At 33.5% G+C, this 23,499-nt stretch overlaps 1 protein-coding gene across 3 annotated transcripts in view; it reads left to right on the top strand.

The window, feature by feature from the left end:
* LOC123532362 (calcitonin gene-related peptide type 1 receptor-like) overlaps positions 1-23,499 on the top strand; it is a 199,788-nt gene that overhangs the window by 93,793 nt on the left and 82,496 nt on the right. The window lies entirely within an intron of this gene.

Here is a 23,499-nt window from a genome sequence, read left to right as displayed (position 1 = left end):
AGATGTCCACATGTGCCTGATATACATGAGGTCTTCCTCAGCCGTGGGAATGTCGTCATATAACATATAATGGTGACTGTGTGACTTTAACGAAACACATAAACACACACAAGAAAACAAGGGAAAGGTTAGCCCATTATAAATGATAACGCATATTATTTTGCATGCTAATAAATTATAGCTCACTTAACAATAAATGCCAATATGGAAGCTAAATGTCGTCAATTTCATGAGATCCTGGAAGATGTTAATAACTTCATAGTTTATTGTTATTATTCTTATAAATTGTTTATTATCTGGACAGCTAATACTCTGAAAAGCACATATATATTCCAGAATTGAAATTATGTCACATGAATCTCTGTATACTAAGTATTTATTAACAAAAAGGCTTAAATAGAAAAATAAATTAATGCCGTTGTCATTTTCCTCCTCATAGGATCTTTATGTGTACATGTACTCTGTCTAGCGCCATTCTCAAGAATGATCTTATATGAATACAACATGGAATAAATGTTCTGATCCATTTCACTTACGTCTATGATAATAATACTGGTATAACTGTCTTCCATACACCATGCATTAAAAAGAATTATCATAAAGTTATTACTGTACTTATCATACTGTTCAAGATATAAAACAACCTCTCTCCACTCCTTACCGTACTCACTGATTTCTGTAAGTTCAGATCCTTTGAGTTAGGGGATGTCACTTTAATAGTGTACTATTGTAAAGTGTCTGTAATAGAGGCAGACCAATATATAAGGAACTATTATATAGTGATAGCACACTACTCAGTATTTCAGTGCTTTGATTCAATCAATAGAAATTGTTAATTGCATTAATAAAAATGCTGCAGCACATTTAATGTCAGAAAGTGACTATTCGACAAAAACAATTTGTGAGCGATGACCCTTTAATATAGTTACTTGCCGAAATATATGTATTCCCTGAGATAGGCTACCGTTGAGATTAGTTCCAATATGAATCCCAGAAGCGAAACTATATTAAATATCGTTCATATCTCTGAAAACAAAATCGTATAATGTCAGATATATCCGATCATAGACATATGCGGTAGAATGTTGAATAACCAGGTAAGAAACATTGTTACGAAGTCAGTGAAGGTCAATACATGTCTCCAGACATCGACATATCGTTTGTTGCAAAGATCTACCGAAAAGAATATATAATAATGACTATTAAGTAAACTGAGGTTATATGAGTGGAAAGCAAATTGATTTTGTCCTGTCAATGATTATTTTATGGTTTATTTCATCTGGATGGCTAGACTTATTAATAACTTAAGTCAATAAAATGTCTGTGTATACTGTCCAAACAGATATATTGAAAAACTAAGACTACATAAAACTTTATAGTCAGTTTTGTGGCATTTATGCACCATGCACTAATTAAGAATTATCATAAAGTATTACTTGTCAAGATATTAAGTAGCCTCTCTTCACTCATAACCGTACTTACAGGACTATAAGTTCAGATCCTTTGAGATAAAAGATGTCGCTTAAACAGAGTGTGCTTTGATAAAGTGTCCGATAAATACATTTTACGGAACTACGAATATCGTATACATATTGTCAAAAGTTTTCGGAAATATAAGTGTAATGATATTGCTAGAATCTAACCTTTGTATACCTACATTACTTAAGAGGGCGTAAATTTGTAAGTTGGTCCGATTTTTTTTTATTTACCTCGAAATATTTCTTTTTATTTTATTCCGAAAAGTTTTATAAAACAGCCGTTGTCTGTAATAGAGGCAGACAAAAATATAGGTAGTTATTATATAGTGATAGCGCGCTACTCAGTACTTCAGTGCTTTGATTCATACAATGAAAATTATTAATGACTTTAATAAAGAAAATGCTTCCAGCACGTTTTATGTCAGAAAATGACCATTCGAGGACAACCATTTGTGAGCGGTGATCCTTTAATATAGTTACTTGCAGAACTATATGTATTCCCTGAGATACCATTTAGATAAGTTCAAATATGAATCCCAGAAACAAAACATATTAAATATCGTTAATATCTAAAAAAAAAAAAAAAAAAACAACGTATTTTGTCAAATATATTCAATCATAGACATATGTTGTTAGAATGTTGAATGACCAGGTAAGAAACATTGTTACGAATTCAGTGAATATCAGGGCATGTCTCCAGACGTCGACATATCGTTTACAAAGATCTACAAAAAAAGGAAAGAATATCTAATAATGACTACTAAGTAAACTAAGATTACGAGTGGAAAGCAAATTGACTTTGACCTGTCAATGATTATTTTATGGTTTATTTCATCTGGACGGCTAGACTTATTGATAACTTAAGTCAATAAAATGTCTGTGTATATTGTCCAAACAAATCTGTTGAAAAATAAAAACTACTTTTATAGTCAGTTTTGTAGCATTAAGTGCCACTTGTATGATTACGCAAAGCGGTATAATTATGCGATCATACATAAAATTTTAATGTGACCAAAGTCATTGTTTTCTTAATGGGCTTAACAGTAACTCATTTAATACCAAGCAAACATAGGAGGACAAAACGAAACAAAAATAAAGTAAACGAACACGATGGGGTATCGCCTTGGAACGGTCAGTGAGTGGCAAAACACCATTGTACAGTTTAAATGGTTAGCATAGCGCACCTTACCTCACTCGTAACCCAACTATATTCAAAAGTCACAGCATAGTTTAAAAAAAAGTTATCCCGGCGAGACACGCCTCTGACAGGTTTCATATCTTCGACCTCCTGATTGCGGAACAGTTGCCTTATCCATTAGGTCATCGCAGTTTACGCTTTTAAAAAATAGCATCCATTTTGTTATTTTGTCTGTAACAAGAATTATCTTGTAAGAATTACAAAAGATGTATGTGTTTTAAATTATCGTCAAATAACAAGGTAAATAAATGCTTTGAAAGATATTAAAAATATCATAGATCAGACATTTTTAAATATTAACTGTTATAACGTTGACGAAAATACAATTTATTATGTTATTATAATTGTACCCTAACCAGTTACAAATAAAATATTAACAATAACTGATAATATTAATGATAAGTCAGTTATTGTTAAATAGTCTAATACGACAAGCAAATAAACTATATACATATAAGAGAAAATCAATCAACGGTTATTTTGCGATAATCCATGCGCGTGGAAAATAGTGACGTCATCCTGTATGTATAAAATGATCCAGGTGCCTAGCACGAAGTGTAGTTTATGTCGTAAAAAGTAGTCACCATTTTTTCTAACACTTTTGATACTAGTATGTCGTGTTAGAATCGAAATAACAAGTTCTCAAGTTTGATTTTATCGTCGAATAACCCTTGTTTTTCGTATTTTACGCATAAGAACTCAAAACAAGGATTATTCTACGATAAACCACGCTTAGGAAGTTATTATTTCTTAAATATAATAATTAGCCTGTATATGTCGTATCAGTTAGACAACTCCTGTAAAACATCAATCGTGCAATCGGTAAATATTAGATAAACAAGGAGCTGCATTTTCAAAACGTAAAATCATACCCTTGGATGTATGATCAAAAATGTTGTTTTTGATGTTTTACGTTTAAAGGTAATATAAAGGTCAATACCATCTATAAAGAGGTCAGTCTGTTGGTCTTGACACAGGTTTGTTGAGTGTGAATTTGAAACAGATTTAATCAATTTTGTGGGCTGTATTACCAAATATGTTGTTAATTAAAGTTTTAACTTCGAAGAAAGTTATATGAGGGTCATAGTCATTTATATATAGGTCAAGTTGTTGTTTTCTGAATTTTACGTTTGAAGGTGATGGTCATATCAAGGTAAAGGTAATCTATATCAGGTCAGTTTGTAGGTCCTGTCACAAGATTTAATGAGTGTAAGTATTAACTCAATTTGGTCATTTATTCGGGCTGTAGGACCATAAAATTTCATGTGGTTCCTGAACCAATTCACGTAAATTAAATTAAATAATAAAACATTTTGTCTTTAATATGTTTGATTTTATTGTAAATTATAAGGTAGGAATTGTGTGTTTGTCTGAAAATAGTCCTCTTTAACACTGGGTTATACGCTGTAAGCAGTTGTAATTGTTAATAACAGTCCCATGCTTTCAAAACACTCGATGGTTAACATCGATGTCAATTTAAAGCAAGGTATAATTTTCTGATCGTAAAGTGAAATGACTAATAAAACAAAGTGATCCTTTATTTATTTTTGTTAATGTTACCAGTTTTAAGTTCTTTGATGAATAGATTTAACTCTGATTTCCCTTTTCGTTATCGATATGTTGTAGATCTTCGACTATAATCCTTTTTATCGCAATCAATATTCTTGGAATGATTCCTGCTATAATCTGGTTTTATTTGCAACAAATACACTTTGTTGTATCACCAAGTTATTTACCATTTTTATTCAGACCCATTATCAATAGGTAGCGTGGATGTGTTGTCTTAAAAGAGATAGACATATTCGTCCAAATGTTTGCATGTATTTAGATTCCTCCAATCAGACCTTTTCGATGTTGGTCCTGTTCCTGAAACTGTAAAGTTTGGTCTCTAACTTTGTACAATTTGTTAAATCAAGCGCAATGTTTAACGTATCTGAAAATACCGTTAAAAGTTAAGGAAGAAAATAGTATTGTGGTTATTCATTTGCACAGTCTCCTGTTTAACATGCAAGTAAAGAAAGCTTAGGGGCTTGGACTAGATCGAAAGTCTATCAGAAATGGTCTATACATTTTGCGTACTATTTATTCATCTATGAATTGTTCTAACCTCTAATGCAGTTCGTATACCTGATCCGGGAGTTATTCTATGTTTTACGGATAAATGGCTCCCTGTGTTTCAAACGTGTAGAATACCTTAATAGAAGAATTGTTAGAATAATAGTACAATATCTCTTATCAAATGTAACTGTTGAGATAAACCTAGAGAGAAATGAGTTTTCACAGAGTATGTAAACAGAAAGGAATAACATAAAAGATTTCTTAATCTAACCATACTTTTAAGTCTATTCAAAGGCAGTTGGCAAAGTAAAAAGTTGTATGGTCATTCTGACTTCTTTTCTCAAGGGAGAGAATGCTTGCAATCTTGAAATCTTGAAATCACAATCGAATTTGTTAAGTCTAGATGTAACTAGATAGTAAGATTTTACATAACGCGAAACATGATATGAGCCGTGCCATGAGAAAACCAACATAGTGGGTGTGCGACCAGCATGGATCCAGACCAGCCTGCGCATCCGCGCAGTCTGGTCAGGATCCATGCTGTTCGCTAACAGTTTCTTCAATTCCAATAGGCTTTAAAAGCGAACAGCATGGAGCCTGACCAGACTGGTCTGGATCCATGCTGGTCGCAAACCCACTATGTTGATTTTTTCATGGCACGGCTCATATTATTACATGTGGTATTCATTTTAATTATTGCTTATATGGTAGGTCGGGTGATATATGATGCCATTGTTTTATTGTCAGCTAGAATCAGTTAACAAGCGGGCGACAAAATTGTGACCTTGCAAAGTATGATATAAAACAAGATATTAATTCAAATAAATTTCCGTCATTAATTTTTGTCTTACGTCAATTGTAACATTACAAATGTAAACACATGTCAAGTATGTCTTCAGTTGTAATAATCAAGTGAATCTCCGAAGATGTATCAAACATTATTCTATTTGCTTTTGAAGATATGTAAACAGAAAGTAGGATAAATGAAGTCCATTGACACTGAAATCAATACGGTATTTTTAATATTATGTCTCTTAATTGTTTTCTTTTGAAATACTGAACATCATTGCCCGGAAACTTGAGTGTGTTACGGTATATTTAGACCTCAATTTGGCAAGATTAAAAGAATATAACAATAATGAGTAAGACTTAACGTGATATATGTGATATTCTGAAATATGATGGTTCCAAGTCAACACGATGCCCACCGAAACATAGGTACCAGACGCCTAAATAATTATTGAATATATATTTGCCTCATCTGTCTGTATGTTAATATATCTTGCAAGATTTATGAGTAATATATTACTGTCGTATACTAGTATCAAAATATGATATAAATTGTCTGAAAATACTTTAGAAGAGATAACCTATGATATAAAGATACAGAAGGAGCCTTTACTGAAGAATGGTTTCCATCTAGTAAACTTTTATTGATTTAGAAACTGATTGATTATTTATAATGGATGCAATATCTAAATTAGAGGGTTAACATGGTTAAAGGTCCTTTTTATAAGCGTGAATAATAATAATAAGATAAGTTTTGGAAACAAAAGACAGTAACATATTTAAAGGTTATTTATTATACTAATGTCATACAAATAATAACACAACCGGCTCGGTAGCCTAGTGATAGAGCGTCCGCTTCGAGTGCGGGAGGTCGTGCGTTCATACCAAAGACGTAAAAATGGTACTAGTAGCTTCCTCGCTTGGAGCTCAGCATTAAGAGGATAGTGCTAGGACTGGTCAGCCCGATGTCAGTATAATATGACTGGGTGGGTATCATGCCACGTGTCTACGGCGTGATATTCCAGTGAGACAGCACTATAAAGTTTGGCATTGTGCTCACTGCTATAAGTAAACACCGTCGTTTACATGACTGAAAAATTGTTGGAAAAGACGTTAATCCCGAACACACACACACGCACGCACGCACGCACGCACACACAAGTAATAAGTTAACACAAAAGCGTTTATAGAGACACACGTCCAGTTTGAGACGTTTCAGAAGTAAATTAAAACTATAAATGTTGTATTTTGATAAATATTTTATAAATGATTCACTAAACTGATACAGAACGTACATATAGCAAGTTTATTCAAATTTGAAGTTTTGGCCGTGACGGATTAAAATCAATCTGAATAATAGATTAATTCGTAGACTAAGTGCGGTTCTGCATCTATTATAAAGTCTTTATAATGTTTCGTTATTCATCGCGTTTGACTGCTTGTGTCTAAATGTCATTGAATTAATTTTAAAGTTTAAAAAATACTGTATACTTTAACTGGCTTGACTTTATGAAGTAAATAATATTTCGGCTGCGATTCTACAACATTCCCTTTCCATGCCTATATGGTAGGTCGGGTTGTACATGATGTCATTATTAAATTGTTGTCAGCTAGAATCAGTTAACAAGCTGGCAGCAAAATAGTAACCTTGCAAAGTAAGCTATGAAACAAAATATTGTAGAATTCAAGTAAAGTTCAAGTCATTAAATTTTGTCTTACGTCAATTTTAACATTGCAATTGTAAACGCATGTCAACTATATCTTCAGTTTGAACAATCAAGTGAAACTTCAAAGACGTATCAAACAATATTCTATTTGCTTTTGAAGATATGTAAACAGAAAGTAGGATAAATGAAGTCCCATGACACTCAAATCAATACGATATTTCTAATATAATGTCTCTTAATTGTTTCCTTTTGAAATACGGAACACCATTGCCCGGAAACTTAAGTGTGTAACAAGCTATTGTTATAACATTTAGACCAGGAAAAGAACATAACAATAATGTGTAAGACTTAACGTAATATATGTGATATTGTGAAATATATATGTTCAAACGCTACACTGTGCCCACCGAAGCCCGTAAATAAAGGCACTAGACGCATAAATAATTATTGAATAAATAGTTGCCTCATTTGTTGGTAGGTTCATATATTTTGCAATATTTATCATGTCTATGAGTAACATGTATTGCGGAAGATATAACCTAGTATAATAATATGAAATGAGGCACTGCCTCAGTTAGGAATCCGACTGCCCGTATTTGTACTGATGTGCAAGACGTTGCTGTTCGGAAAAGATATGCGGACATTTATAAGGCATAAGGAAAAGGCGTACTTTTCCAAAATAAGTCAGACGCTCTGTGCACGTGCCAGAAGTACACATTTTTAAATTCAATTGTAGAAATCTCATTTGGTATATCGCATGTTATCGTAGAGGGATCGATCTCCTATAAAGATACAGAAGAAGCCTTAACTGATGTGCGGTTTCTATCTAGTAAAATTTTACTGAAATAGAATACAATATACAAATTAGAGGGACGGCTATTTTGAATATGTGTGAATAATAATAATAACTTTAATCTAAGTTGAAAGATGAATAAGTCGTTTTAAGAAAGTAGCAAAGTAAAAACAATTTGTTATATTATTAATAAAGACACACGTCCAGTGGTTCCACTTTGAAATGAGCAGTTCAACGTATACATCTTATTATTTCTTCTACAGGTTCGTTCAAATTAATTTATGAAGGATAATGAGGGGTGCTTGTTTTCTGTTTTGGAGTGTAGTAATACGTTTCTTAAATCTAATCTTTAACATAAAGATACCGACGGAGCCTTTTCTGAAGTATGGTTTCCATCTAGTTATCTATTATTGTAGAAACCTATTAATAATATATAAAAGATACAATATCTAAATTAGAGGGGAAAGGTTATTTTGAATATGTATGAATAATAATGATACATTCAACCTAAGCTGAAAAATATTCTATGCTATGAACAAATCGAAGGTGAAAAATATTCTAGCAGTAATGCACTTGTCATGGAAGGAACGATTTCGGTGGGTAGTTGGTATCTAACTGTTTAGTTAAACCTGTAACGTAATCGACAGAAATCTGTTATAAGTTAAATATCGAAGCTTCCGTGATCTTTCCGTTACGATTTCCGCAACACTCTTTATATATACAATCACATACTTTTGTTCCCAATAAGACTGATAAATATCAAAGATATATTTAATTTCGGAAAAAGGGTATTTCTGCAATCGTTGTGACGTCATCGTGGAAACCCATTGTTGACAACCGGAGAAGAAGCGAAAAAATACAATGAAAGATAAAAAGGAGAGTTTAGGTATAGCAGCAGACTTTAATAATGTAATAACCGACTAATACATTTCTATCCATTTTGAAGTAACTTTTGTAACGTTTTAAAACATTTTTTTTCAAAGGTAAGAGGCGATTTTTTCCCCTGATAATTTATCACATTATTTAGTGTTTTGCAAGGTATTGGAGTCAAAATAATTCAGCAAAGTTTAAAATATTTGTCGTATGTCTTGTTATTCATTCACAACAATTTCATGTATAAATTAATATTGCCTTTATTGTATTTGATAAAATGTAAAAATAAAATGAATGGTTTGTCATGATATTTTAATGAATGGTAAAATTGTTTTATACAGTCGAAACTCGGTCTCTCGAATTCCAAGGTATTAAGCGTTTGACTTTCATTGAGGTAACTGAAATTCGACTTAAATGATATTTTGTGCACGTGTTTTCGGGACGGGGCTTGAAAATGTTTTCGAGATAACCGGAATTTTGTGATAGATGAGCTAGAAATATCGAGTTTCATTTGTATTTTAATTTTTTTTTTTTACAAACTTTATACCGGAAAGAAATATAACAAGCTTATTTAAATGTGAAATTTAGCCCGAGAGGAATTTTAGTCATTTAGCCACGATGTATGTGAACAAAAGATGTATTCGTAGTGCCATTCTGGCTGTATCTCGCTATTAATTAAAAAATAGTAGAAAAGCTGTTATAAGCTCTCCATAAGTCTTTTATTTTATTTTCATCATGTTTGACAACTTATTATTGAAGAAGTTTTAATGGAAAAGTTTTAGAAAACTGAATCCGTATTATTACTAAACTTTATTAAGTAATATTTTTGAGCCGCACCATGGGAAAACCAACATAGTGGCTTTGCGACCAGCATGGATCCAGACCAGCCTGCGCATCCGCGCAGTCTGGTCAGGCTCCATGCTGTTCGCTAACAGTTTCTCCAATTCCAATAGGCTTTAAAAGCGAACAGCATGGATCCTGACCAGACTGCGCGGATGCGCAGGCTGGTCTGGATCCATGCTGGTCGCAAAGCCACTATGTTGGTTTTCTCATGGCACGGCTCTTTTGTTTTATCAAATAATATTTCGGTTTCAAGTCTACAAACTTGTATTTTTATGATTAACAATACTCGAATATTTTCTTCATTTTATTAAATGTTGTTTGAAATTATGTGGTTAATAAACTGAAATCTGAATAGTTAATCATTATTATCATGATTTAAATATTGCGAAGAGGCCTGACCAACTTTATGATTTGTTTCATTAAAAATCTCTTTCATTTGTTGTTTTAAAATAATGGCAAAATCTCTCCGACTGATGTATTCATGCTAGAATATAAATGTGTCTGTTATAACATTGCATAACCAGAAGCACTGATATGCAGCGATAGCAGCGATCAACGGTAAAATTGTCTATTATTGTCTAATATATATTTATGAGGAAAGTTTTTATTATTATTTTTTCTTATCTCAGACGTTAAAAACAAGTTAAAGATGAAAGGAGAATAATATACCCTCGTGTTCTGCAATGACAGTTATTTAATAGATAAGAATAATTGCTATATTATGCATTTATATTCATATTTCAGCTAGAATGTGAAGAAAGCTTTCGAACTTTATCGTCTGCCTCTCCGATCATAAACTCAATCATGATGTGTTTTTTGTTAGTGTGGTTGGGAATATTGAGTTAAATATTTTAACCTTAGTCGGTGCTACGAATCTTGAAAGGGTGGAACTATGACGGTTACTTATGAATGATCCAAAGATTTTTTCCTAAATTAAGAATTATCTGTGATTTATAAATGTTGTCAGAACGTGCGGCCAACATAGCATTTGTTTTGTAAAATACTATTGTAAATTGTTGAAATGTTATTTTCCAAGGCCAAATCAATTAAACGATAGTTATATGTATGAGCAAGATGGTAAATCTGTCAGAGGTCCCTGCAGAATTCAGTTAATGTAATGAGCACAGCCATTCACAGCGAGAGTTCTACTGTTTTGCTTTGATCCGTTTTATGCTTTCATTATATTTGATTGTCGTTAACACACTAAAGGATCAGATGCCAGAAAAGAAGTTAAGCTCGTGCTGTATGCCACAACCCTTATTACTCTCATGACCGTTCCAAGGCGGTGTCAAACGGTGTTCTTTAATTTGTTTGTTTTGTCCTATTGGTTTATTTTTTTAATTCTGTCCATGTATTTTGTTGACAATAGCATTTTATCATATTTATGAATAAAGTGTTGTTAAAAACATATACATTTTTAAAGATTTCTTCAATTCAGAAAGTCTGAATTCACTCAACGTCCAATAAAACAGAATTTCATTGCCATATATTTGGCTTGACAAATCAATGGTATAGTTTCTGGAATTGCACTTAGTAAACAATTGGTACGAAATGATATGATTAATGTTTGTAAGAAAGTATGCAGTTCATCAGCCAGATTGGCTGAGTAAAGGATGCCAGATGTCAGAAATTGTTCTTATATATCTGCAGTTTTATCTGTAATCTGTAACATTCGTAGATTTAAAGAATTGTGTTAAAATGTCTCGACATATTTACTCCATTATAAAGACCTTTCAATGATTGATGTAAACGACGAGACATATGTTATTGTCACTGGAAATTTAATTTCTCTGTGATATTAGCCTTTTTATGGACCAAAAGTTCTGAATAGATCATCATTTAGGGATAAAATCCCATCATTTACCATTTTCTTCAATTTGTTACATCTAAGTACATAAATATAATCCATCTAATGTACCAGTTCGTTTTAATGTAAAAAATCAACGTATATTGCCAAAGCAGGCTTTATACTTTTCATTTCCAGACATTACCATATAGCTAGGTCTGTAAGTTTGACAAGTCGTCTCATATCAGTTTAATTTAACAAGTTTAAGCTAAACGTTGAAGATTGCAGATAGAATAAAATGTGTATACAAGAAAGATAAAACAAAACATATAACGTATTTAAGGTACTGGACCCCTAATAGTAATGTTTAAAAAATGGCATTTGCTTGGTATATTCTTAAAGTTGACCATGTTTTGCACTGTGTTGCAAATTTTAAACAACTTTTACCGTGCCGTTTTTTGTAAATTTTGTATAATTTATGGTATTTCCTCAAGCTCAAGTAGAGACAAATTTCAATGTGATGGACACTATCTAAAACGTTTGCAGAGAATTCATTACAGCATTAATTTTGATAAAAGAAACATCAAACTATTGTTAAACAATTATAAAACACAAAATAAAACTGTAAATATCTTTTTTTTCTAGGGTGCCTCAAGTAAACAGATTTAATGAGACAGAATTCTAACTCCAACATTGAAAAATTAAGGTCGAATCCTGTGGGTCTGTTTTGAATTTTGCTCACTTCATTCAAAAATAACCTTGGGGCAGAAGTAAAACCTACCTGCATTTCTTCCACAATATGTAATCTAAAGAACGAAGGCAAAATAGAGAACTTTTACCGCATGTACCTCAGTATTTTTAAAGATGTCTAACTCTACCCCTCCTGATTCAGAGGTAAATTCACTTTGAACATCAAGAAATCGCTTTTTAAAATGAAAATTTTCCACTTTTGTACAATACATCCATATTATGTCTTGAAAGAAGTAAAAACTTACTATAAAAAAGGAAAATATGGAGAAAAAAATTTTGGTTCAAGTGGGGCTTAAACCTACGCACCTCTGAAAATTGCAGTCACGGTAGGTTTATGGTAGGAATTGAATACTCTTCAAAAAGGAGGTACTATATTACGGGTCCAATACCTTAAGTGAAATTAAAACACGTGTCTTTAATATTTATATGCAACTAAAGCCAGTATACAGGGCCGTCTGTAAATGTATATACATAGTGCATTGTCCCATAATATTTTACATACCCGTATGCCGGCTAATTCAGGATTACGATGAAGCTCATATATTAGGATATTGCTTTAGAGATCGTATTAGATGAGTGTTTAATCAAATAAATCAGTTTCAGTTCTGTTTTGCTTTGAACCATTGTATGCACATTTCATTACGGTCTCATGAACAGACTCAATAAAACCGAGTCTGCTATAATTCTTGTTGGTTCCATTATTTGCTTCCAAAGGATCTTCACAGATTTTATTAGTGGTTCATCATATCAAAATAGCAACAATTCTACATGATTATTTGATCCGAAATTCCTGTATCAGAAACATATATATTAAAATAAATGATTTAGGCGACATATGAGTATGGGAACACTTATGGCACAAATCGTTATAGGAGCCATGAGAAAACCGACATAGTGGCTTTGCGACCAGCATGGATCCATTCTGTTCGCTTTTAAAGCCTACTGAGAAACCGCTAGTGGACAGCATGGATCCTGACCAGACTACGCGGATGCGAAGGCTGGTCTGGATCCATGCTGGTCACAAAGCCACTATGTTGGTTTTCTCATGGCGTGGCTCATATAGGTGATTTTTGAAATTAACTAGTATTTACCTTGTTCAAGTTTTTTTTTTCATGATAAAGGAAAGAACGAATAGGAAATTCATGAAATAATGATATGTGACTTGCATTGAACAATTCAACTCTATAACAAAACGCGTGAATTTGTCTTCGAGGTTGAATTGATTTGTAGATATTCATGACATTTCCACACGAATTTTTACAGACGTCAGCAGACAGTGGAAGTAATATCTTGAGCTAAAACGAGGCTTGAAATGTCTTCTGTAAAGGTCAAATTACCACAATTCTAATGCAATTAATCTGAGAACTAAGGTTACCTTGATCTCCGCAAAATTTATCCGTTTGGAAGTTTTGAAATTGTTGTAAAGACAAATTTGGATTTTTGTTTCATTGTCCTTTTTTTTTTCGTTGAAAGAATAGCTGATATAATTTTATGAAGATTATATTATATATTTCAAAAAATGGAGCGGTGGTCTAGTGGATAAGGTGTCGGCCGCTCAATCCAGGGGTCGTGGGTTCGAGCCCCACTGGAGTCACGACCATGACTTCTCATATGATACCAGTACTGGTTTTTCCAGGAAGCGGACTCGAGAGTGATTTTAATAAGCTTAAAGCTTTCATCACAATCGAGCTAAAACAAATTAGTATAAGCCAAACTAAAGTATATATGATAGTGTATGTACTAGTATAATTATTATCTACTGTCTCATATAATCACATGAAGGGTGCTCCTTAAACAAACTGTTTAATATCCGATTGACAGTTATTTAAAAATCGGATTGATACGTTTATAGGCATATTGGATGCATTTATTTATTGGAATATGAAAAGAAACACTTTTAAGTTAGAGGATTTTAACCTGCTTTAAAATTATCAAGATTAGCACTTTAATCAGGTATAGCTTTGACTGTCCCTACCGGTGTTTATTTGATTGAAAAATTGTTGAAAAAGACGTTAAACCCGAACACAGATGTCCGTTTTATTTTTTATGCCCCCGAAGGGAGGCATATAGTTTTTGAACTGTCTGTCGGTCTGTCGGTCTGTCAATCTGTCGGTCTGTCCGAAATTTTCGTGTCCGGTCCATATCTTTGTCATCGATGGATGGATTTTCAAATAACTTGGCATGAATGTGTACCACAGTAAGACGACGTGCAGTGCGCAAGACAAAGGTCCGTAGCTCAAAGGTCAAGGTCACACTTAGACGTTAAAGGATAGTGCATTGATGGGCGTGTCCGGTCCATATCTTTGTCATCGATGGATGGATTTTCAAATAACTTGGCATGAATGTGTACCACAGTAAGACGACGTGCAGTGCGCAAGACAAAGGTCCGTAGCTCAAAGGTCAAGGTCACACTTAGACGTTAAAGGATAGTGCATTGATGGGCGTGTCCGGTCCATATCTTCGACATCGATGGATGGATTTTCAAATAACTTGGCATGAATGTGTACCACAGTAAGACGACGTGCAATGCGCAAGACCCAGGTCCGTAGTTCAAAGGTCAAGGTCACACTTAGACGTTAAAGGATAGTGCATTGATGGGCGTGTCCGGTCCATATCTTTGTCATCGATGGATGGATTTTCAAATAACTTGGCATGAATGTGTACCACAGTAAGACGACGTGTCACACGCAAGACCCAGGTCCGTAGCTCAAAGGTCAAGGTCACACTTAGACATTAAAGATCATTTTTCATGATAGTGCATTGATGGGCATGTCCGGTCCATATCTTTGTCATTCATGCATGGATTTTAAAATAACTATGCATGAATGTGTGACACAGTAAGACGATGTGTCGCGCGCAAGACCCAGCTCCGTAGGTCAAAGGTCCTAAACTGTAACATCGGCCATAACTATTCATTCAAAGTGCCATCGGGGGCATGTGTCATCCTACGGAGACAGCTCTTGTTTTCTAGTAGGTAGTCTTGGGGTAGTTCTGTACGTTACATTAAGCAGAAAAGACAGCGTAATGCCATTTATCCTGAATACCTATAATTATGCATCGTAGCTGTTATTCGGGTAAACTAAATGTTGCCCGGCATCTATCATATCCCGTGTGCAATTTCAGTATTAATCAGTCAATGCTTTTGTAGGGTAATTTGTACAAATATGTATGTTTTTATCAAAATTATTCTAGGTAATATCAAAAATAGGTAGCAATGTAAAGACGAGAATTGATAATCGCTTGTTCTTGTACAAATAAAGTTATTGTTCAAGCTTTGACTTAGGGTGATTAAAAACAAAGATATATCACGAACGCACCCGATTTTTATGAGATGACCCTTTCTAATGTGTCATTGTGTAAAGGGGAGGTCTTTTAAAGCAACTAGCCCACACATTATGAATTGTAATTTTTAAAATAATTTATCACCGAAAGGCAAAATACCGCCACTGTTTCATATGTTTACATGAAACATAATGGTTGACCAGTTTTTAGTTTCCATAATTACGGGAACATTCGAACTTTTGCTGTTTTTTTTTTTTATGTACTTTTATAAACTGTTACAACGCTTTATTTTGTAAACATTGATAAATATAGAACGAGACACGACAGTATATTTAGCCGCTATCATCACGTGGGCAACAAATCAAAAGTGCGCATGTAGTTTGATGGGATATACCGATTAGGGATGTCAATAATAACGGACCGTTCTATTATCAAAAGTACACAAACATCGATCGCCACAAAGCCGAACTATAGGTAGCGTACAGTATTATGACGTTTAGAAGTGAAAAAAAAAAAAAAAAAAAAAACAAAAAAAAAAAAAAAAAAAACCAAAACAAAACAACAAGACAATAACATAAAATTAAGTCAAAACACTAAGTTTACAATTTAGTCTGTGATTTCTCGTTGGCCGAGGGGTTACGGTATTTCTATTATACCTTTTTGTTGTGGAGTTCAGTCCCCATTTTCTTCAGTTTGCATTACATACTTTGTGTAAGTTTGTTTTTCTCTGGTTTCTAATTTATTGTTTTGTTTCTTATTTTCGTATAAATTTGGAACTATCTATAAATTAATCAAATGAATCCTAAAACTGTGGCCGCGCAATGCTTGTATTAAAGCGAAGTGTAAGATTTTTATAAAACTTACCCGTACAGGATTTAAAAAATATCACAGGAAAGCTGTCTTCATTTAATTATAGTGAAGAAAAAAAAAGACAAAATTCAACGGGTCTGGGAATCGAACTCACGACGAAAAAGTATAACACCAATATCGTAACTGCACTAGGCCAAAGAGAAATCACTGACTGCATCGTTAACGTATTAAGTGTACTGACTTCATTTTATGTTATTGTTTTGTTTGTTTTTATTTCAAAACGTCACAATAGTGTGCGATACCTATACGTGTGCGCTCTTTTGAAAATCACATGATGCTTGCTGACGGGAATTCCGTTTTTTTTTTATAAACCGAGAAACCCTTAATTGTAGACGAATGTTTTTATTTTAAATGTAATAGGAAAACAACGATTTTCAAGAATTTGATGAAAAATACATTGTAAGAAACATCGAATATGCAGCATATAGGTGAATAAAGCAAAACTTTTTTTAAATCTGACACCACGATGTGTGGGTTAGTCGCTTTAAAATGATTTGATAATCCAGGATGCAATAAATGTCTGATATTTCCGTTCCCACCCAGCGTTTTTGCTCATTCTTTTTCTCTACTCATTTTATACATATGTGTTCTGGTTGATGATTTATATTCATGCACGTTTTTCATTCACTGTCTGATGAATTTATTTCATATATGTGGCAGATCTATTTAGGTAAGTACATGGCATCCATTTACGCTTCTTCATTCACAGATGGATTGTAATGACCTGAAGATTTTTTTGTGGCAATGCATACAAGATTAATGGTTCTTTAACCTTTATCATGCTGGACACGATTGATTCTGTCTTTGCGACCAGTGTTGATCATGATCAGCCTGCACATCTGAACAGTCTGGTCATAATATAAACTGTTCGCCATTCAGTCAGTATCTGTTTGGTATGCACCTGTTTTAACAGTTAATGGTACAGTTAATGGTACTGTCCAAATTGAAAGATGGACAAGTTCATTATTGAAAGTTAGCTGGGTAAGGGCTAATTCACACCTTAAAATACAATACGTAACCTTCAGTAGCTCACAGCGTCATCAGTATTATTCTGAACTATCTGCAAATCAGTTGTATTTGTGAAACTGCAAATAAATAATATATTATCTTTTTTTCTACTAATTGAGAATGTTTGATTGTCTTTCCCTGACAGAATGTAAAAGACAGTGTCATTCTCACAGTACATACATGTAAGACTTACTTCATAGGAGAGTAAATATATTTATGAAAACTCTTGACAAAGCTTGATAGGTTCTTCAATTAACCTTTAGGCTGCTAAATTTCTAAAATGGACTGGTCCGTCATTCAATTTGGGCAGTACCACTTCTTATCCGAAGGGGTGTTCGATGAAAATTTGCTGACTGAATATCGATCAGTGCAGACCGTGACCATCTTTCACGGATGTGCAGGCTCATCTTGGCCTGCACTGGTCGCAAAAGCAAAATCACTTGCCGCTAGCAGGCTAAAGGTTAAACGATCAAATTACGTTCTTATTGACTAAATCGGTGTATATGTAACAACTATTTTAGCAAACAAGTTTTTCTTCTGTAAAAATAGATCGCAATGTTTTAACGATCCTGACAGAAAAGTAATTTAGAAGAGAAGCCATGGTTAGAGGCTTCATTAACGCATTTTAAAGTGTTTATAATCATTTTTATTTAATTATGTTGCATACAGTAGCTTAAAAGGCCTGGTTTTGCCATTTAAAACATTCAAAGTATCACATTTTAATGAAGAAAATCGCTTCAATAAATTTTGCCAATTAAATTAAAGGAGCTCTCAGATATCGGCAATCATTACTAGTATGAAAATAATGTTGCCACAGCAAAGTTTAATTCCAAATACATGTAGTTTGTTCGGTACAATGTTTATGCATTTTATAATGGTATGACATTTCTTAGATGGATTTTAATGACTATTTACCTTTGTAAGCAAATATTTAGAAAGTAAACTCCCTGTCTTCTGCGAAGGAATGTCAGTTAAAATGAGTGTAGCGGATATTGGCTGAATTTCATGAAGAGATAAATCATGTACGGTTACAGTGACACTTCTGAGAAACGAAATGGGAAATAATTACTTTGTTTGTTACGGCTTTAAGCTTGAACTGTGTCAAAATGAAACAAAATGTTTGTGATTGATACACAGTAATTCCTAACTACATTTTGATTGATTTAATTTAACAGAATCAAAATAAATACGCTATATCTATTTAAAATGCAAACAAGTACAAAATAAAAATCTTGTTAATTAAAATTTAGAACGGCATAACTTAATATTATGGCATAGGAGCAACTGTGTCTTGCAAATTTGCAAATAAGATAATTTTACACATTTTGATAACAAAGCAGCACAGAGTTTAGTTATGTCTGTCTGAGCACATAATATTATGGTGTTATACATCCGGCCCCATCAAATATATTTAAGTGACCGTTCTTTTGATAAAATTGTTTTAGTTTGCATAACAGAATCAATTGCATCATCATCATCATAATCATCATTATCATTATCATTATCATCATTATCATCATCATCATCATCATTATCGTCTTCAGAAACCGCTTTACTCTAAATGTCAGGGTAAACTTGTCCTTTGTATGCCCCACTACTCTAGAGCATTCATTGTCTTTATAAGCAAACAAGACTAAAACTTGTTTAACTTGCTTACCAAAAACAATTGCATCATCATCATCATTGTCATCACCACCATCATCATCATCGTATTCAGAAATCGATTTACTCTAGATGTCAGAGTAAAGTTGTCCTTTAAAAGCCTCACTACTCCAGAGTATTCATTGTACTTATAAGCAAACAAGACTAAAACTGTCTTACTCCTTTCCATTTCCAATTCTGGTAACTATTAATCTACTGGGTAAATAAATAACTTAAACTTGGTATAGATGGTTTAAAGAAAAACTTAGTTAACTAAATCATTTCAGTCCTGAGAAATAACAGAAACGATATTTTTGTGATTTATTTCTTGAAGCGTCTAAATTTCCTTATTACTATTCTCTCAGTAATTGTTATTGTAGTTGCTTTACATAATTCCAGACAAACGAGATACAGGTAATGCATAAGAAGAAACGCCATGACTCAATTACTTCGTCATAAGAATTTTCAAGACAGTTTGTATTGAAAAGTTTTCAGTTAGATATAACGTTGAGATATGAAATACAATATAGTATATTCGGTATATTTGAACCGTAAAATGTTTCCAGCATTTCTGTTTATCAGAATATGTTCAAAATAGGGAAATAGATCAGTATCTGAATTGAATGCTCGTATATTTGAGAAATTACGGTTTGATGATCTTTTAATGTATCGCGGAAAAATTGTTTTGGCAGGCACTGAAATTTGTATGAACTTTGTAAGAATTAAATCAGTCCGTTATTCGGCTTTTTTTTTATCAGACTTAAAATGTTTTGAATATTATTTGTTACTCTTGTAAGATCAAGTAAACTAGTATTAACATAACCATTTTGTAATTGGTATGTAAACAACTGAAGAACACGCATACGTTATTAATAGAATTTGGACGATATACCTAAAACAACTCTTCCTAATTGTACTATTTCATATTAAATGATATCAACTACTATAAACTAGACACCTATTATTTACTGCAGGATGTCAAAAATATTTGGGAAATCGCTTGATCAATTGTAAAATAACAGAAATATATCAGGGTATCACTAATTGAACGTCTAGTTCATATGCAAAAGAGTTTTGCTTTAAAACGCGCTTTATTGCAACTAAAAATATTATAAATGAAAAGAATAAAAGCTATTTGATAAATGATGCATTTACTGACACACATCATGCACACGTTTTGTTATTTATCTGTCGCGTGAAAATTCAGGCATCTGGATAATTTCACACGCTATTACAGCACAGTAATCGTCAATATTTATTCGTTTGCACTTCAACATATTTGCAGCAAGTGTTTGTATCATTTACAATGTATTGCTACTTTACAATAATTTATTAAAGCCATGAATTGTTGCTTAAACTAAAATAGTTTTCTCCTTAAGGATGAGTTAAAACAATAACAACAAACCATCATTTGATTACTTTGAAATAGGCTGTTAATTTTCGAAGTTGAAAAGAACAAAGAACAATTTCGTAGTCAAACAAGAAGGTTACAATGATACAATGATTCTGTAAAACTAGCTAGCAAAATTCTTAACTCTATGTTTGCCATTGTTTTATTGGATGGTACAATGACCAGAATAAGAATTATAATCATGGCTTATTCCTAGTGTGTGCATGCATGTTCTGTTCATCTACCTATTTCCTTTGAATATTCCATGTAGTAAAGTAGTTGCTGTCCTGAATAAACAAATCATAGACCTTCTGTGGATATCCTTCTTTGTACCAGTGAGAGAGCATAAAACAGTTCTTTGGACGTGGCAATGTCATCTGATAGCTTATGGTTGAAAAGTCGATGACATAAACATGGTATCAGTCAATCAAAAGCGCAGTGGCTAGACGTTATATTGCAGCCTCATATTAATGGAACGACAGTGGTTATCCTCATTTCGATATAACAGCAGCGACTAGACTCGCAAATCAGTTTCATTGCGATATAAAAGCAGCGGCTAGACTAGCAACGGCATTTTCATTTCGATATAACAGCAGCGGCTAGACTAGCAACTGCATTTTCATTTCGATATAACAGCAGCGGCTAGACTAGCAACTGCATTTTCATTTCGATATAACAACAGCGGCTAGACTAACAACTGCATTTTCATTTCGATATAACACCCGCGGCTAGACTGGCAATTGCACTGTCATTTCGATATAATAGCAGCAGCTAGACTAGCAACTGCATTTTCATTTCGATAAAACAGCAGCAGCTAGACTAACAACTGCATTTTCATTTCGATGTAACAGCAGCGGCTAGACTGGCTATTGCATTGTCATTCCAGTGTGATAGCAGCTGCTAAATCAGCAACTACATTTTCATTTCGATGTAGCAACAGCGGCTAGACTAGCAACTGCATTTTCATTTCGATATAACACCCGCGACTAGACTGGCAACTGCACTGTCATTTCGATGTAACAGCAGCGGCTAGACTAGCAACTGCATGGTCTTTTTGATGTAACAGAAGCTGCAAGACTAGCAACTGCATTTTCTTTTCTATGTAACAGCAGCTGCTAGACTAGCAACTGCATTTTCTTTTCGATGTAACAGCAGCGGCTAGACTAGCAACTGCATTTTCACTTCAATATAACAGCAGCGGCTAGACTAGCAACTGCATTTTCTTTTCTATGTAACAGCAGCGGCTAGACTAGCAACTGCATTTTCACTTCAATATAACAGCAGCGGCTAGACTTGCAACTGCATTTTCACTTCAATATAACAGCAGCGGCTAGACTAGCAACTGCATTTTCACTTCAATATAACAGCAGCGGCTAGACTAGCAACTGCATTTTCACTTCAATATAACAGCAGCGGCTAGACTAGCAACTGCATTTTCTTTTCTATGTAACAGCAGCGGCTAGACTAGCAACTGCATTTTCACTTCAATATAACAGCAGCGGCTAGACTAGCAACTGCATTTTCACTTCAATATAACAGCAGCGGCTAGACTTGCAACTGCATTTTCATTTCGATGTAACAGCAGCGGCTAGACTGGCAGTTGCATTATTATGTTGATGTATTAGCAGATGCTGAACTTGTAACTGCATTTGTATTTCAATTAAACAGCAGCGGCTAGAGTGGCGGTTACATTGTCATTTCGATGTAACAGCAGCGGCTAAAACAAATGCATCCTTATGTTGATATATCAGCAGCGGCTGGACTATCAGATATACTTATTTCGATGTTAAATTCCCACATTTTTGTTATTAAAGCTACGGACAGCGAACGGTACAAGACGCGATATATTATGTATACCAAACATATAACGAAATTACTAACGTTGTAGCATCGGAATAACTGTAAAAGACAATTCAAGTATTGTATTTCTAGCGGGGAAGTATGTCCAATCAATCACGTGCTGCAGACAGATATGTTTGTCTCACCCTAGGAAAGTACCTTGTCAAAAATGACGCTTACTTATTAGTGATGTCATACGTACGTGTCATAAACTATATTGTTGCATAATCACAGAAAATGCCCAGTGTAATGGTTGATCGATAAACAACTGATGAAAAATACCATTTTTAACATTTAAGGGAAGTATGCATTTTAAAAAATCTACCCTTACCTATTATCTTTACTACATAGCCTCAATGAGCGGTCTTTGAAAAAAAAAAAAAAACACCTGAAATTCAAATTTAACAATTACGAATACAAATTGGCTGTTCTATGACATACATTGCAAAAGTTAATTAGTAATACCAGAAATTATTTCAGTTTAAGTTTAAGTTCCAATTAAATGTGGTGTGCTGAATAAGAATGTGTTTATCATGTACATTAGAAAAAATATCAATACTGGTTACGCCTTTTTTGAATGGTATTAATTGACATTTGTGCATTTTATGACATAATAAAACTTGTTGCTTTTGGTGTATTGCTACTCTTCATTGGAAGTAACGCAGAGTGTTACTGAAGTAGTGCATGTCGTGATAAAATATGTGAGAACTGTACATATGTTTAAATGAATGAAACCTTTATTTAGTCTTTGTTCTGTTTGATATTGTTACGTTAAAAGCGCCATAATATGACTGTCACTAAAATTAAGTGTAATGCAGAAATCTTTTATTGTTTGCACAAAGTGTACCAGAACTTTTGCAGTTCACAGACAGGTTTGATTAGGAGCGATTTTAGTATTTATATCACTGATACAATAGCCATACCTGTTTCAGTAAACAACATATTTTCTTAATGACCATATAGTACTTATTCAATGGTATACTGGGTCCACAGTTCATACTTGAAAGTATAGACAATAAATATATATTCATAGTAAACATACATTAAAGGGTCTCGCGATATAATTCCTTCGCATCTAAACTCCAAGCAATGATTTTATTCAACGGTAAATCACTGTTTGGTATATATTGTTACTTAAATGTTCAGTTCTTCTCACTATTTCACAAATCATCGGGGAGTTAAACCAATGAATACGAGCTTTAACATCCTTTTCAATAATAATTTTCTTGAATCA

The sequence above is a fragment of the Mercenaria mercenaria genome, chromosome 11, assembly GCF_021730395.1.
Source record: "Mercenaria mercenaria strain notata chromosome 11, MADL_Memer_1, whole genome shotgun sequence".
Classification (NCBI taxonomy): domain Eukaryota; kingdom Metazoa; phylum Mollusca; class Bivalvia; order Venerida; family Veneridae; genus Mercenaria; species Mercenaria mercenaria.
This window is presented reverse-complemented; position numbering and strand designations above follow the sequence as displayed.